At 38.5% G+C, this 18,889-nt stretch overlaps 1 long non-coding RNA gene across 1 annotated transcript in view; it reads right to left on the bottom strand.

Annotated features, from left to right (window-relative positions):
• The window catches only part of LOC149753336 (uncharacterized), a 59,899-nt gene extending 45,561 nt beyond the window's left edge, over positions 1-14,338 (bottom strand). Inside the window, exons 1-2 of the long non-coding RNA XR_016395664.1 lie at positions 13,833-14,338; positions 12,331-12,383 (exon numbers count right to left, since the gene is read on the bottom strand). This is a non-coding gene — a long non-coding RNA (uncharacterized LOC149753336). The remainder of the gene's footprint in view (positions 1-12,330; positions 12,384-13,832) is intronic.
• Positions 14,339-18,889: the final 4,551 nt, after the last annotated feature.

Genomic DNA, 18,889 nt, shown 5'->3' with positions numbered 1-18,889 from the left:
TGGGCCAATAACTTTCCTTGGCTCATGACGGAACTCAGACAAACATTAGAAAATATTTAGAATAGATGTCATGCTGTTTATATCCTATAGTGATTCACCCTTCTAACAATTCCATTATATTTTGTTTTTGGGGCTCCAAGTTCCTAAAGTCCTTTTGAATTTGTAAATCAAATTAGTGCCGTATGACCAATAGATAATTGAAAAAAGATTAATTGGAAAGTCACTTCCTCCAAATTACCAAAAGCTAAATGCATAATATTTTTCCAATACAAAAGTTAGATCAATTGAGGGACCCTAAACTGTGCAACACTCAGCCCCGACCCAGCCCGTGCTTCTCTTTAGCATCTGAAATAGAACGGCAATAGAAAGAATAATAAGCTAACAGCCTAGAAAGTTATCTCTACATCTCTAATTGCATTAAACATATAACATATATGAATGTGTGTATAGATATAATTATAAATTGTAGTAAAAAGTAATTTTGCAATTTTCAAGAAGAAATTCCACAATTGGCATGTAGATGTTAAACAACTTAGTAATTCATCTTTCAAAATGTTAGTATAAAAATTAGATTTAATGTAACACCATTTATAACACCATCAAAATTTTCAAAACATTTATTACAACACCATGTTTCCCTCTTTTCTATCAAAATGGAAGAACCTGCCTGCAGCTAGATCAAGTAATTGCATGAGCATGCCTCTGGCTTGTCGTTGGAATTGAAAGACTTCAATATTCAATATTGAAGATGCGAGGTTCAAATGTCTTCAATATTCAAAGACTTTTGATTATCGGTTTGCTGCTTAAACTACTATTAGAACTATTGGTAAACTAAAGATAAAAAAGAAACAAGTATGAAAAATAAAAAGATTCATTCATTTTTTTCTATATAACCCTCTCTTTTGTACTTTCTGCACTCGGATCGATAACCACTTAGGAGTGCATGCTTTCTAGTTTATGCAAACCTTGATTAATTACCTGCCACAAATCCACTCATTGTGGTGGTTATTGACTTTAATTTTGAATTCAAAATGGATCCCTCCAATTCTCTCGTCAGCCTTCTTGAGATGCAATTGATCTTGGGACTTGAACTTCAAAATCTATGGTACCAGTAATGTTCGCCCTACCTTCTAGAATAATTTCTATTAAGCCGTTAACCCTCTCAAACTCTTTATGGTCTCTTTCTGACAAACTCAAATATTATGACTACCTTAACTCCCTTTAATAAGTCATGCATATCGTCTCTTTTATGGCATGATTCATCAGGCAGCATCTGGCACACTTTAATGACTAATCTTACTGCATCATGTGGTGCATGAGCAGGATGTAATTCAAACAATATCCTCCACATCCTATTATCCAATGGTGGAGAGGATGATAGGATATACATGTCACCATATCTTGATTCTGATTAGCAAACAACTAAGTTGTGCATAAAATGGCTGATGTAAATCTGGCTAAACAGCATAACCTCATTCTATTGGTCCAATTGCCATTAGTCAACATAGCCATCTTGTTTCGTAACTTAATTATTTTAGTTTTGAAAGGCAATGTAGCTAGACTATTCATTGATCAACGTGACTGAACTAGTCATCTTGCTTGCCTTATTTATCAGTACATCATGCAGCCAAATTGCCTCACAACCTGACTTCCATAGAGAAAATGGCAGCATTCTTAGTTAGTTGGTGCACCAAATTAGCCAAATTTTAAGTAGTCTGATTCCCAATAAGATCGTCCACTAATTGAAGTGACAGAATAGTCCACTTTACCATTATTAATATATCATGCAGCTGTTTACAGGATGGTGGCCGATAGCAAGCGCTATGTGGACTGGATTTGACAGAGTCAGACAAGCGAAAGTCACGTGACCCTTACCAGACAAGTAGAATTCGATTATGGTGAATTGTGCTAAATATGAAGATGAAGACTGAACATATAGGATTCATCCAGAATATGGACAAGCAAGTTGAAAGCTTAGAATCATACATGGAGTGACCCAGTTTGTGGTTACATCACATTATAGATCATGAAAGCGAACTGTTGAAACTGTTGAAGATCTTGGCATTAGAGACATTTATAGGTATCAACAGTAATACAATAGTTAATTTATTTCAATTGTGCTTCATTTATTGTGTCTTTGTATAAATATTAAAATTTTACTCTATAAGAGGACCTTTTGACAATCAATTAAAATTATCTTTATCTTTATTTTAATCTTTTATCTCGGAAGTAGGTCTAACTTATATTTTCTACTATAGCTTAGCGCTACGCCCTTACTGTAGCCCAACACTAGACCCCTACTATGGCCCAACATTAAACTCCTATTTTGTTCTATCTTCTTTGAATTGTGGTGTGATGGTGACAAAAATTTTTGAAGATCAAAGGCAACATCTTTTCAGCTAGTCCACCGCCAACGGCATGCCTACGCACACATCTTCCCTTTGTCCAGCAAGCTTGGCAACATCCTCTATCAACTAACGAGTTTCCAGGTTCACCTGGAATGGGATGAAAGGGGCGGCAAAAAGCTTTTTGGCATGCCTACTAGGACACTACGTTGCTGCTGTTATACCACCAAGGAAGAAGATGGAAGTTTTAAGAGCCGGACAACTAGGTAGTCTGACATTTCATGTTGAGGATCGTCCATATTTTCAATTGAGGCCATCTAGATTTCCTTCCCCAGCCTTGCAGAGGGCTAAAGACTTTGGTGATTGTGTGGATTATACCGCTCAAAGGGAAATTTTATGTTGGGGGACAGCCATACTATAATTAGGGCACCTTTCAAGTATATAACAATCCTCTTTACTAGCTAGTGCCAGGACTGACATTCCTTGCTTAACCTACCATTCACGGAGCCAATAGAGGGAATTTGAATTTTACACAGTTGGCCGACATGCTACAAGACCAACTAGGATGTGCGCATCAGCCTACATGATGGCTAGTATATTGAAAACTGTATCTTGATTAGTACGATCAGTTATATAAGTTTCCAAAAGACTATAAAGTTTTAAAATTCTTAAGGTTTTCGGTGGATGATAACTTATCTATAGTGTTACATATTGGCAATTTCTTAGACCAATGCGGTGAAGATGGCAACAATGATTTTCTCAAGCTTTGCTTGTTTGCTAATTCATTAATAGGATCACCCTTCACCTGGTATGTTAATCTGCGCTTGAATTTTATTCATACTTCGCAAGATTTGTTGTCTCAATTTCATACATAGTTCTAACAGATTGAGCCTGAAGGGTCAGTAGCTAACCTGACTATGTTGGTCCAGCAAACTGGTGAATTTGTTGAGTAGTTCATGGCTCGATTCATGATTGTTAGAAATCAGTGTTATACTTTTTTGAAAAAGGCTAAATATTTGAAGATAGTATAGAACAACCTAAATTTGGAATTGAGAAAGAAATTTGTAGGGCGGACATTTGCTAGCCTCTTCTAGTTGACCATGCAAGCAGTGAATTATGAAACCATATTGCAGGAAGAGAAGTAGAGGAAGCATACAAGGGGACGTTTTCCTAGAACCCTAGCTATAAGATTTAGCTTTCGACGCTGATGACTTTAAGCAATGGAGTCTTGAAGGAGAGGATTGCAATGAGATTGATGTAGTAGATATCCTTATAGGGAGGCTATATGTTTCTAAAGTGTTGAGTAGGCTGATCTCTCAGAATCGGCTAATGCCTGGACAGCTAGAGTCGAAAGGGGACAAGAAATACTTCTTTGATATTACAAAGATCGAGAGAATTTTTGATCATCTTCTCAAAAACAAGCATTTTTGGCTTTCTGAAGGGTATAAAATCTCTCTACTAGAAGAGCTAAGGGATAAGAAATATTGCAAATGGCATAATAAATGGAGCCACTATATTGCCAACTGCATCATCTTATAGAATGCCAAGTAGAAGGCAATTATGGATGGTAGACTAAAGTTTTTAAAGAAAGCAAAGATGTGGTGCTGCTGGATCGAGATCCTTTCCAAGAAATGTAATAAATGTAGCTTCAGTAGATTTGATGTTGTCCAGTGCAACCCAAGAGAGGGGATGAAGTGGGTTTTTCAAAAATTTTTACTTAGTGCACTAAAATTACATACTAGATAAAAGAAAATAATTTTTAGCAGAAAACTAATAAGTAAATATGCTGAAGATATTAGGCAATGCAAATACAAAAAAATTATAGTGGTTTGATGTAAACCTTGCACCTACGTCTACTTTCTAAGACTTTCTTTTTGAGAATTTTTTACTATAATCTACAATCCAGATTACAACCTAGTTCTTTTTTCGATTCACAACCAAATCTAGTTAATTTTTTTAGGTCAATCAACCAAAACCTACAACACATCTAATAAGAATTTGATGGAGTGATAGAAGGTAAAGTTGATGTAGATATCGAGATCAATCTTCTTGAGAGTTTTAGCTTTTTCTACTAGAGATGTCTATTTTAGAAAAAAGAGTCCTACTAGAATTAAAAAGAGTAATCCATCCCAAATTGTATGAGGACAGACTTTACAGACTTTACATTATGTATCTCATTTTTTTGAAGGTTAATGAAAGAAAAAGGAATTAAAGTCCTACTTTTGAGGTTCCTCCATCTCTTCTTGTTTTTTTATTAAGAGATTCATGTTGAATGGGTTGAAGAAAATCTTTCTTCTCTCTGATTGGATCAAGTTGGTATCAGAGTTTTGGTCCTCTACATCTATGGGAGCCTTAGTGCATGGTCCAAATGTGCATGCAATGCAAGTAGTTAGGAGAAGAACTATCCATATTTGAAGTATACTGAAGGACAAAGACAAGTATGACTACTACTTCTACCTCGACGGATGATGAGATGATGAAATGTCTCGCACAACTAGAGCAGAAGATAATCCAACTTACTGAGATTGTATCTCGATTAAAGATGCCTTCAACACAAGCACCAGCAACTCTATCTTTGAGCAAAACCAAGTGGTTCGATCGTAAGACAAGAAAGCAAGTATTTTTCCATCTTCAATTCTGAATTAGCAGGAGCTAAATCTCCTAAATAAGGAGAGCTCTATCCAGAAGGATCACCAAACTTGATGTGGACTACTTTGGCTACTACAAATATTCAAGAAGATTACCAAACTCGATGTAGATTACTTTGGCCACTATAAATTTTTAAGAAGATCACTAAACTCGATGTGAAATACTTTGGCTACTACGAGTATTTAGAAGAATCACCAAACTCAACGTGGATGACTTTAGCTACTACAAGTATTTAGGGATCCTCAGACTAGATGTAGAATATTTTGATCATTACGAGTGGGGTGAATAGGGTTTAATAGCAAAATCTGCCACATCAAAAAGCTGAGTTGTAGCTAAACTTCTGGAAGGCATAACTTGGTCATACGATGCCCAATTAGGATGATCATTTTTTTTAACTTGGGTATCTTTTCAAGATCTACAACTTTGGGTTGTAGGTTGAATTGGGCTGAAGTTCTATCATTTAAGCTCCGAAACTGACTGGTCAAACCCAATATTTTCTTTTTGGGCAAGATTTTGTTCGGGCGTATTTCTTTATCCGATAAAAATTCGACAGAGTTGATGTAGAAGTCGAGATCTATCATTTTGAAATTTTTAGCTTTTCTCTACAAGAGATTTCTATTTTAGGAAGAAGGATCCTACTAGGATTAAGAAAAGGAATCCAGTCCAAATTGTGTAAAAACGGACCTCACATTATAAATAGAGGATATGTACTCCATTTTTTTGAAGGATCAATAAGAAAAAAGGAGACTTAAAGCTCTATTTTTGAGATTCCTCCATCTTTTTTTATTTTTTTTGAGAGATTTAAGTTGAGCGAGTTGAAAAAAATGTTTCTTCTTCCTGTTTAGATCATCTGAAGTATAAAAGTAGACTCTAGTTGGCTAAGGGTTGACTTCAGTGGGTCCATTGGATGAAATGATGAAGATTCAGCATTTTGAACATTAGGTGTCGACCCAAGGGGCCTAGGGGTTGACCCCCAGGTCGACTTCGGCACCCTAGAATCAAGTGGCACATAGGGCATAAACCAGAAGTCGATTTGTAGATCGGCTCCCAATGTGTCACAGGCAAGAAACAAAGCAATGTTTTTCTATTTTCTTTTAGGGTTTACTTTAGTGTCAACTTTTGGAGCAGGAGTCTACCTATAAATCGACCTCTCTACTTTAGCAGGCTATAATAGCTAGTTTTCAGCGGAAAAGAGGTGCATCTAATGGGCTCCAACCACTCTCCAACAGTCTCCATCGGCTAGTAATTAGTCTTCAACAACTTTTCTTCCTAAATAAGCTTCCAAAAGGTATAAAACAAGAAGTAGACTCGAGAGAAATCATTCAAAGCAAGAAGAGCATTCATTGAGTGAGAAGAATTTAATTCAAGTTCAACAAAAACTTCAAGATCATGCATTGAGCATTTCCATTGAAGTGCACATCAAAAGGCTTCTCCCCAAAATTCTAAAGAGCACATAATTGGTTTTAGTTTTGCTTACTAAGGGGCTTTTATTGTATTAATTGTATATTCACTATTTTATCATTGTATCTTTTTATATTTGTGGGGACAAGTTTCAATTTAACTGAAACTAGGAAAAGGTTGATCCATACCTTGAATTGGAGTGTGTAAGGCTTGCCCGTGCTTGAAAAATAAGTGATTAGCTTGGAAGATCTAGGATTGTCTGGTTGGTAGTATCCGACATTATAATCTTTTGCAGATGATTTGTGGATTGGAATTTTCAAGTAGGAAGCATGTGGAGTGGATGTGGGTGTTGGGTTTGACACCAAACCACTTTAAATCTCTTGTAATTATAGTATTCTAATTGTGTGCATTGTGCACTTCACTGCAAAGTTATTGTACCGCTGCACTTATAGCTCATAAATTTTTGAAAAACACAATTCACTCTTCTCTCTTGGGCTGCATAGCTAGAAAATAAGTGGTATAAGTGCTTAGTACTCTAGCCCATTATTGACCTAACTATCGAGAGTAAAAGATTTATAGCAGCCCCGATTGGATCATCTTGTCGAGGGACAATCTACTAATAGACCTTCTCTCTTTAATGGCAACAAAATACACTTATTGGAAAGCATGCATGAAATTTTTATCTAAGCACTCGATTATTCTATGTGGAGTATTATAATCAATGGACCACATACACCCACAAAATTGACTGATGGTATGCACTTTCCTATGCCCGAAGGTGAATGGGATAAGTTTGATAAAAAAATGGCTCAGCTCAACATTAAAGCTATGAATGTCTTGTAATTCTCTTCAGATGTAAATAAATTTAATAGGATTTTAACTTGTAATTGATGAGAGCACAAAAGTGCAATCGTCGTACCATCTTAATTAGTATTATAGTTAATCATTAATGATAAAATTAATTAATTAACGTTGTATTTGTGTTTAAGTGCAAGTAATCCAGAAAACCCAATAACATTGGGTTTGAGCCCAATGCCCGGCAGCCCGAGCTCAACAAATTCCTCAGCTGCCATGCATGCATGAAATCCCGACCGACCACATCCTTCCAAATCAGTGTACGCGTATCTCATCCCGTGAGATCACGCGAGCCCAAGCATCAAGTCACAATGAGCATCTCATGCGATCTCCAGCTTCATCAAGGGAGAAGAAATGGTCCCACGATCAATCGAGCCGTGCCAGCATCCCATCCAGAACTCCAGCCTCCCATTTCCTCTCTTTCCCAGCCATCAAGGAGCCACGTCACAGATGGCGTCCAAACCTCGGATCACGCCATCATCCCGTCCGGCCTCCTCCGCATCCGAGCTTCAGTGCTAGCTCTTCCGAATCCCCCGGAATCCCAGCGGCCAGCCCCTCCTTCCCGTGATCCCGCCTCACAGATCGCCCCCAAGCACCGCGTTCGTGAATGACGTTTTCCCAGCGCGTCCCCAATTTCCCTCACAGCCATCCACCCGCCCGTGAAGCATCCGCGTCTCTCCCGGAGTCCCAACTGCAATCTCCCAGCGCCCATCAAGCCATGATCGGCTCCTCCCGTCGATCCCGCGGCCAGCCCTTCATCCGAGTCACCTCCGCGCTCCACGCAGCCATTCGTCCTCCTCCCAGCTCCTCTTCTCCTGTCCGTATCCAGCTCCACGAATCAAGCGTCCGCTTCGTGTCCCAGCAATCGGATCCCCCAAGCACCGCATCCGTGATCCTCCCATCGATCACGCATCCTGGACGACCCCTCTTCCGCAAGCGCACGAGCGTCCGTTACCCCTCCATCTGGGGATCCATCGCTGGCCAAACAAGGGTGGGCGACCTATTTAAGGGAGGAGAAGGAAGGAGGAGAGGAGCTCTCGGTGCGGGGTGGAGGCCAAGTAACAGGGGTGGCCGGCAGGTCCACAGAAAAGAGAAGAACAGGGGAGAGGGCTCGGTTTGGGAGAGAAGAAAGAAAATCAAAAGGAAAATCAAACAGAGCATGGCTCTGTTTTGTGAAAAGAAAGAATAAAAAAATAGGAGAGAGGGAAAAGGGGAGTTTTCTTGTTTTTCTTCCTTTGTTTTTATGCTTTATTTTGTAGGAGGAAGCATTAGGCTTCCAATCTTCATTTTACTTTTATAATTATTCTTTTATGCAATCCATTAATTTTTCTTTTATGCAATTCATGTTTTAGGTTAAGTTTAATTCCTGCAGTTTATTTTATGCATTCAAGAATTCTTGCTTTAGTTGCAATATATGAAATTTTCTTTCATGCAGTCTATGTTCTAGGCTTCAATCTTCCTAAGCACTTTTTTCATCCATGCCAAAGTTTTCCTTTGAATAGTTAAATATTTTATTAAATTTATAAATGCTCTTCTATTCCAAGTATTTGTCTTTTCGTTATTTTCAAATGGAAAACCTTCTCTGGTAGACTAGAGAATCATTTAACATCCTCAAAGTAATGTTTTTCTTCTACTATTCAAAAATCAATTTTGAATCCGAGTAAACGTTTTAATTTTTATGCAACTCCAATCGCCTCCCTGTGGATCGACCTCTTACGACTACTATTCTTCGAGTAGAACAGGTAAGAGTAAAAATTAATTTAAAACTTTGTTTGTCGGCTCTAACAACGATCTGTTTAGCATGTTTTTAGGTAAATAAAAATTGGACAACAAAATTTTGGCGCCGTTGCCGGGAAGGCAAATCGAGAAGAAAGAACGATCACGAAGATCAAATCGAATTTTGGATGTCCGGAGTGAACGCACTCCGGTAGTAAGTTTTATTTTTTTATTTTTATTAATGTTTCTTATTTTGATTATTTTTAGTTAATAATTTCGTAGCTATTAAATTCTGAAATTTGAAATTCAGAATTTAAAATTCTGAAAAAAATTAAAATTCAAAAAAAAATAATTTAAAAATAAAAAAATTCCAAAATTCTAAAATTTAAAAATTTAAATTCAAAATTTGAATTCTAAATTTTGAAATTTGAAATTTAAATTTAAAAAAAATAATTAAATCAAAAAATTAAAAAAAATATTATTTTTGCTAGTAATTGATAGGGTGCAATCCTCCGAGATTATCATACCTCTATTGGGGCTCCTCACGGAATAATCTTCAGAGCTTATTCAACAGGCATTCGGAGATTGACTGACGCATAAGGATTAGTTTTTAGTTTACATTCAAGTTATTTCTATATAAATTTTTTTAAAAAAAACATAAAATTTTAAAAAAGGATTTAAAGAAAAATAAATATAAAAATAATAAAAAAAGAAAAAAAATCTGCTTGCTCATTTAATCAATACAACCTAATGACATTCCATAAACTTTTAAAAAAATTATTGATTATTTGTTGCATTTAGTATTAAGCATTTGCATAAAATAATTTAAGGGCAAAAACCATTAAAAAAATAAGGTCGGAAAGTCATTACCTGTCCTTAGCCCAAAAATCACCACCTTGCATACATATCCTAAGCCAAATTAAATTAAAATTAATTAGACGTTGGCCTTAGAGTTTTCGAGCTCAATTAGGCTCTGGGAAAGAAGCGGCTGAAAGCCACTCCAGTGAGAATTTAGTAATTGGTGATGTCTAGAAAAGTTTTGCAACAGTGAGAACTGTTACGAGTATTGTGGTATCGGTGTATCCTTTCTGGCAACACCACACATCCCAGGACTTTTCTGATCACTGGTTACTGGATCGCTTAACTGGTAAGCTCAAGCTTAATCTGAAAGGAAGATTATGAGCTGTCTAATCTAGGAGAGAATTTCAGAAACTTTTTAACCTGATTAATCTCTGTGCAACTAGATTAAAAGCTACTAAACATTCGTTAATCTCAAGATTAAAGAGCCAATCTGTTGTGTGGTGTTAATTATGGTCATCTTGGTCTAGCCTTTCTTCTTTTCTCTTAGGATTTCGTTCATTTTAAAAATCAAATCTAAGGAATTGTTGATAATGTATGTATGGTAGAAGGTCATTAAGGGATAAGTTAACCCCATTTGATCCTGAGATTGACAGAACTTTTCATCACAACCTGCGAACTGTAAACCAACCGTCAATCTCTACAATGGATATTAGAACTTTGAATGAGTTGTTTGCACCCGCATCTGCTAGTCCCCCTACTTGCATAGTATTACCAATTAATAATGCAGCCCAATTCGAGATTCGGGCTGCAACAATAAACATGTTATCCAAGTTTCATGGGTTCGGGAGTGAACAACCCTACATTCATCTAAACAAATTTTTGACAATCTGTCAAACGTTTAGAAATCAAAACTTAGATGAAGAGGGTATTAAATTAAGGTTGTTTCCCATGACTTTAGAGGATCGTGCTGCTGCATGGCTGTATTCCCTTGCTTCAAATTTCATCACATCATGGGAACAACTATTTAGGAAGTTCATGGCTAAGTTCTATCCCATGGTAAAAACTGAAAAAATTAAGGATGCCATCAGAACTTTTAAAGAAAAATCTGAGGAGGAATTTTCCCAACTTTGGAAAAGATTCCATGATCTTTTGGTCAAGTGCCCGCACCATGGGCTTGATAAGGCTGATCTGGTCCACTTCTTTTATAAAGAACTACCTCCGGCACATAGAAACATGATCGAGTCCATGCACAAGGGTAGGTTCATGAACCAAACCCTGGATCAAGCCTATGAATTTCTTGTTGACTTAGCCGAGAACGCCCAAAATTGGAGTAGCTATGGTGAAGAAGTAAATAGAGATGAGTTCAGATCTAGAGAACCAAGTACCTACGGAATAAAAACAGATCCAGAACTAAAAAATGTCATGTCAAGGTGGTTCCCCAGGTTTTCAGAACAACTTCCTCAGGATAGGTCCATCACAAATGAACCAACCTTTGGTTCCATCTGTACCTCCTTATAATGCCCCTATCCCACAGCAACCTTCACCATTAGAAACTGTCACGCCCCCGGCCCGAGATCGCGAGCCGGGGGTCCGCACCAACCGCCGCACACTCGTAGGAAACTCTCAACCACGAACATGCAAGGCATCTTAACCAAACATCTCAATTCTATATATATATCTAAAATAATTCAACTGAAATAAATGCAATCTTACTCCATTGACTGACCCAAATTATATAGTCTCACAGTTCTAAATACGCAGCGGAACAATAAAGATAAAACATTAATTTAAAATAAAGCCTAATCTAGGATAACTTGTGCTTCAGTTCTTCTAGTCGCTCTCCCATTTTAAATCCTTGATAGGTTAGTTCTCAGAATCTGTAAAACAACAAGAAATTGTATAATGAGCTAGACATCCCAGTAAGTAATAAACACCTTAACTAGTCAATTCATATAATAACATAAAATATAAATATAAAATATGATGAATCAACATAATAACATAATCAATTCCTTTTCAAGCACAAATTCATTAAAATTCGTATTTTTCAAATATCTATATACATAATCATAAATCTGATTCGAAACAAATCATATTCATTTCATCAGCCTTTAGCTACGACCACACTTATACCTTGTGGCTAGGCCAGAAACAGAACCGTACTTATACCCTGCGGAGTGGTTCAGAATACCGTACTTATACCCTGCGGAGTGGGCCAGAATACCATACTTATACCCTGTGGTGGGGCCAGAATTGGCAATGCATAACCACCTATTGGCAGGGTCCAGAACATAGCCATGCTGAGAGGTCTAAATCTGATGCACATCAAAATTCTTTTGTAAGATAATAGATATATCATAATCTGATCTAAATATGCATACGATGCAAAAATAGTAATATAACAATAGTCCAAAAAATATTATTCCAATTCACATATCTATTTTTCATTCAAAGCATCATCTCGTAAAATTCATAAATTACATATAAATTCATTAACAATTTATTCGATGCAAAAATAATATTATATAAATGAAGAGTCTAGAGAAGGCAGTTCATTACTTACCTTGAACGCGATCCACAACAAATCCAATTAATCTCACAAATTCCTCGCAGAACCTAATATCCAAAAATCATATTTTCTTTTAAAATTAATCATAATATATATAAAACTTAAATTTTAACATTCTTCCAGGGCCGACCCTGCAGAAGTGTCTAGCACCCCGGGTTCGAATTCGGATTCGGATTCATACCCGTAAACCACCCTCCTCCTTTTATTTTATTATTATTTTTATTATTATTATTTTCTTTCTTTCTTTCTTTTCTTTTTCTTTCTTTTCTTTTTTTTCTTCTCTTTTCTTTTCTTTCCTTTCCTTTTCTTTTTCCTTCTCCTCCCGAAGCTTCCTCTCCTTCCTTTTTTTTCTTCTTCTTCTTTTTCTCTTCCCCTCTTCTCCCACGACCATGGAGGGGAAGATGCGACCCCATGCCGAGGCTCGGAAGGGGTGGCGGCCAGAGGCCGGCGGTGCCGGCGGCGCCTGCGGCCGGTCGGCGGTGCCCGCGACTTGCGGTGGTCGGCCTTCTCTCCGTCCCATGGAGAAGAGAGGGCTCGGAAGGGCGGCGACTGACCTTCTCTTCTTCCCATAGAGGAGAGAGAGAGCTCAAGAGAGGAAGAGCTCGCGGCGGGGACCCACAGCGTCGGCGGTGCTCGCGGCCGCACATGGGTAAGTCCCCTCTTCCCTCTCTTCTTCTTTCTTTCTTTCTTTTTTTTTCAAATGGTTTAATAGAGAGATGAAGTTAGGAACCTTACCTCAGCCCCGACGAAGATCCGGTGGCTTTCTTCTTCTCTGGCGGCAAACGGAGGAGAAAAGGGTCGTCCATGCTGTGGCTGCTCGGCTCTCTCTCTCTCTCTCTCCCTCTCTCTCGGCCGGCAGCCCAAGGAAGAAGGATCCCCCCCTTCTCCCTCTTCTTGGTGTGGCGGCTCTCCTCGGTGGCCTCAAGGAGAAGGAGAGGAAGCCCTAAAAACAGGGCTTCCTTCTTCTTCGGGATGGAAGGAATTCCATCCCGTTGCCTCACGTGCGTTGCACGTGAGGCCAAGGTTTGGGACTGGGCTGGTCAAATGGATCGGGCCCAGTTTCAGGGGCTCATATTCTCCCCTCCTAAAAAAAAATTCGTCCACGAAATTTTCGTACATGCAATTCAAGAGTAGAAAATACTTCTTTCAAAATCAAGTTATAACATTTTTTGAATCAAAGTCATCTTGTCTGACCAATGTCAAATAATTCCATTCACCACACTTCCTCTGCACACACTGATTTAAACCTCAACATACCCATGTCAAGTCTAGATTTTTTTTTCCTAGAATTACTTGCTTATTGGTACATTCATTATTATGTCTTAATCCGTGTGAACACTTTCAAAATTTAAAAGTTCATATTCTTCTTTTGACAACTAATCAAAAATGTTATGTAACTATTTAATCTTTTCTAGCAGTATAATGAGTTATCTAACAAAGAGCAGTGGGTATGGTTAGACAATAAATAGAAATAAATATTGGAACTAGATTAATACCTGTTGTCAACACATCAGAAGCCTGTGCATCTTGCTGTGTAAGTGCAAATACTCTTCCTTGAGTCTTTGGCCCCTGGCTTCCTTCCATTGCCTGAGTAGATCTATTCTCGTTTCTTTGTGGGCAGTCTGCAATTTTATGACCTATCTTACCATATCTAAAACAGGCACCGATGTTCCAATGGCAATCCTTGTCAGCATGAGCCTTACCACATCTGGAACATTTATTGATATTCATCTGCTTAAGGTTGTCACTCGTGGATTTCTTGTTTGAACTTTTGGCGTTTTTATTGCTTTGCCCCTGAAATTCATTCGATCTGTTCCTCTTCTTTTGATTTCTTTCCCTTTCCAACCGTTCATCATTAACTTCTCTTTCAATTATTAAAGCCTTATTTACCACAACTGCATAGGTAGTCAATTCATAAGGTACCACTTGTTTTCTAATTTCAGTCTTTAGTCCCATCTCAAATTTATGCGCTCGATCTAGCTCATCCTCGACTAACTTTGGAACAAATTTGTTTAGCTCGGTAAATTTAGCCTCGTATTCTGCAACAGTCATATTCCTTTGCTTTAGATGAATAAACTCATGCACTTTTTGCGTCCTTACACTCCAAAGAAAATACTTATCATAAAATGCTCCTCGAAATTTTTCCCAAGTGAGTGGCTCCCTATCCTGCTCATATTTATGTTCCAACATCAGCCACCAGTTGAATGCCTCACCTTGCATCATGTATGATGCAAACAAAATCTTTTCATCATCTTGGCATCTCAAGACAGCAAATGCTTTTTCCATCTCTGTAAGCTAATTGTCTGCTTCCAACGGTTCTGTAGTCCCCTTGAAAGCTGGAGGAGCCAGCCTCTTAAATTCAGCTATACTGCTACGCTGTTCACACTGTTCCCCTCGCCCTTGCTGTGGTTGTGTCTGGGGCAACTGCGCTTGTTGTTGGAGCAACTGCTGTTGCACCTGCTGTTGCATCTGCATAAGGCCCACTATGGTCTGCATAACCTAGCCTAGGCCCGGTTCTTATTGTCCTGTCTGAGTATCACTAGCAGGATTGACGACTCTTTACTGCTGAGGGGTGTTACTAACTTGTTGGGGCGTGCTGTCATTTTGCGGGTTGGGTGCCTTATTAGTAGCTCTGCGAGTAGTCTTTCTCGTCCGACGTGGAGGCATCCTGATCTATGTCTATCAGATAGCAACATGGCAATAATAAGCTTACCAGTTCGTTACAAGTACATAGAATGGTTGCTACAATCATCATAAACTAACGTCCTAATGTCCCTAGTGTCTACCCACCTACACTCATGTCATGTCAGATTTTCTTATCTCATAATTTATCCAATTATGCTCTGATACCATAAAAGTTGTCACGCCCCCGGCCCGAGATCGCGAGCCGGAGGTCCGCGCCAATCGCCGCACACCCGCAGGAAACTCTCCCCACGAGCATGCAAGGCATCTTAACCAAACATCTCAATTATTTATATATATCTAAAATAATTCAACTGAAATAAATGCAATCTTACTCCATTGACTGATCCAAATTATATAGTCTCACAGTTCTAAATACGCAGCGGAACAATAAGGATAAAACATCAATTTAAATAAAGCCTAATCTAGGATAACTTGTGCTTCAGTTCTTCTAGTCGCTCTTCCATTTTAAATTCCTGATAGGTTAGTTCTCAAAATCTGTAAAACAACAAGAAATTGTATAATGACCTAGACAACCCAGTAAGTAATAAACACCTTAACTAGTCAATTCATATAATAACATAAAAATATAAATACAAATTACGATGAATCAACATAATAACATAATCAATTCCTTTTCAAGCACAAATTCATTAAAATTCGTATTTTTCAAATATCTATATACATAATCATAAATCTGATTCGAAACAAATCATATTCATCTCATTGGCCTTTAGCTACGATCACACTTATACCCTGTGGCTAGGCCAGAAACAAAACCGCACTTATACCCTGCGGAGTGGTCCAGAATACTGCACTTATACCCTGCGGAGTGGGCCAAAATACCACACTTATACCCTGTGGTGGGGCCAGAATTGCCAATGCATAACCTTCTATTGGCAGGGTCCAGAACATAGCCAGGCTGAGAGTTCTAAATCTGATGTACATCAAAATTCTTTTGTAACATAATAGATATATCATAATCCGATCTAAATATGCATATACGATGCAAAAACAGTAATATAACAATAGTCCGAAAAATATTATTCCAATTCACATATCCATTTTTCATTCAAAGCAACATCTCGTAAAATTCATAAATCACATATAAATTCATTAACAATTTATTCGATGCAAAAATAATATTATATAAATGAAGAGTCTAGAGAAGGCAGTTCATTACTTACCTTGAACGCGATCCACAATAAATCCAATTAATCTCATAAATTTCTCGCAGAACCTAATATCCAAAAATCATATTTTCTTTTAAAATTAATCATAATATATATAAAACTTAAATTTTAATATTCTTCTAGGGCCGACCCTGCAGAAGTGTCTAGCACCCCGGGTTCGGGTTCGGATTCGGGTTCATACCCGTAAACCACCCTCCTCCTTTTATTTTATTATTATTTTTATTATTATTATTTTCTTTCTTTCTTTCTTTTCTTTTTCTTTCTTTTCTTTTTTTTTTCTTCTCTTTTCTTTTCTTTCCTTTCCTTTTCTTTTTCCTTCTCCTCCCGAAGCTTCCTCTCCTTTCATTTTTTTCTTCTTCTTCTTTTTCTCTTCCCCTCTTCTCCCGCGACCATGGAAGGGAAGATGTGACCCCATGCCGAGGCTCGAAAGGGGTGGCGGCCAGACCGGCGCCGGCGGCGCCGGCGGTGCCTGCGGCCGGTCGACGGTGCCCGCGACTTGCGGTGGTCGGCCTTCTCTCCATCCCGTGGAGAAGAGAGGGCTCGGAAGGGCGGCGACTGACCCTCTCTTCTTCCCATGGAGGAGAGAGAGAGCTCAAGAGAGGAAGAGCTCGCGGCGGGGCCCCGCAGCATTGGCGGCGCTCGCGGCCGCACACGGGTAAGTCCCCTCTTCCCTCTCTTCTTCTTTCTTTCTTTCTTTCTTTCTTTCTTTCTTTTTTTTCAAACGGTTTAACAGAGAGATGAAGTTAGGAACCTTACCTCAGCCCCGGCGAAGATTCGGCGTTTTTCTTCTTCTCTGGCGGCAAACGGAGGAGGAAAGGGTCATCCGTGCTGTGGCTGCTCGGCTCTCTCTCTCTCTCTCTCTCTCTCTCTCTCTCCCTCTCTCTCGGCCGGCAGCCCAAGGAAGAAGGATCCCCCCTTCTCCCTCTTCTTGGTGTGGCGGCTCTCCTCGGTGGCCTCAAGGAGAAGGAGAGGAAGCCCTAAAAATAGGGCTTCCTTCTTCTTCGGGATGGAAGGAATTCCATCCCGTTGCCTCATGTGCGTTGCACGTGAGGTCAAGGTTTGGGACTGGGCCAGTCAAATGGACCGGACCCAGTTCCAGGGTCTCACAGAAACCATGATGGCTAATATGATGAAACAACAATAAGATTTTATCAAGCAACAACAACAGACCAATACAGCCCAAGCTCAGAGTAACCAATTCCATGCGCAAGCAATTGCAAAACTTGAGGTTAGTCTAAGCCAAATAGCAAACTCTCTAGGGGATAGGAAGAAAGGTGAACTACCTAATCAACCAGTGCCTAACCCTAGTAGACAACAGAATCAAGGTCGAAGAGGTCAGTATCAAATCGATTCTAATGAAAATCCGACCTATGAAGTCCAGACAATTACCACTTTAAGGTCTAGCAAGCAAGTGGACAATAAAGTCCAACTTCCTGAACATAAAAAAGAAAATAAAAATGAATCCGATAAGAACCCTATTCAGAAGAGAGGTCAAGAACAGAATAAATCAGAAAAAAAGGAAGAACCCATAGAAACATACAAACCTAAGGTTCCCTTTTTCAGTAGACTTCAGGACTCCAAGAAACAATCTAACTTTGATGAAATAATGGAAGTCTTTAAAACTGTTCAAATAAATATACTTTTTCTCGATGCCATACGACAAATTTCCTCCTATACAAAATTCTTGAAAGACCTCATGGTGTGCTGTCGCAAGCAACCAAAAATAAAACCTATACCCCTAAAAATATATATGTAGTAGTGCGAGTAAGGATCGTTCCCACGGAGAGTATCTAGCCTAATTTTATGCTACTTGAACAAGGATGGGGGGGGGGGGTTTGAGTATAACGAAAACAATAAAACAACTAAAGAAGAATTCAGATTAAAGTATTGAAATCAATCAAAAGAACAAATCTTGGTCTAAGTCAACATCCACCATCGGAATTTTACAATTGATCATTGATGCAATGATATCAATTTGCACTTTGAATGTCCACCGATAGAAATATTTTCCTATCTCTTCTTAGTCGTAGTTAATTAAAAACAAGCGATCTAATTAACCCTAACTACTAAACAACCCAAGACAAGCGCTAAAGGTTTAATCTAGTAGCAGCCTTAAGAATTAGAGAGATTGATGAAGCTAAACAACACAAACACAAGCGGTTGCATTTGATTTAGCCGAGTATTCTTCCTAAGATCTGAAAATTTCTGACGCAGCAAATTATTAGATCTTAGTTGCTTCACAGATTAGAGGGATCAAACAATTACGGATTTGATATCTAACCTAGCAGTAGATTGCAATGAATAATAAACTAGTAGGCCTCCTAGTAATTAAACGAAAACAATCATGAAAATATGCACATAAGGACATTCGACATCAAAGCAAGAATTGAACAATGAAAACAAATTCAGATCTCACAGTTTTATTGATTCCGAGGCTTCTGTTTCCTTAGACCAATAAAAGCTTTAACCACGCAGAGCCGTGGATGCAAACTTCCAAGGAGAAAAGAGAAAGAGGAGTCCTCCAAGAGAAAAGAGAAAGAGCCCTCCCGTGCAGCCCCCTTACTTTCACCTTTATCCCTTCCAAAAAAATCTCCTAACAAATATTCAAATCTGACTAATTACGAAAAATAAAATAAAGTCCTAATATAACTGGAAAAGTGGTATTTCCAGCTGGGATT

The sequence above is a fragment of the Phoenix dactylifera genome, chromosome 6, assembly GCF_051530095.1.
Source record: "Phoenix dactylifera cultivar Ajwa chromosome 6, Ajwa_hap1_PhDact_Kaust_v1.1, whole genome shotgun sequence".
Classification (NCBI taxonomy): Eukaryota; Viridiplantae; Streptophyta; class Magnoliopsida; order Arecales; family Arecaceae; genus Phoenix; species Phoenix dactylifera.
This window is presented reverse-complemented; position numbering and strand designations above follow the sequence as displayed.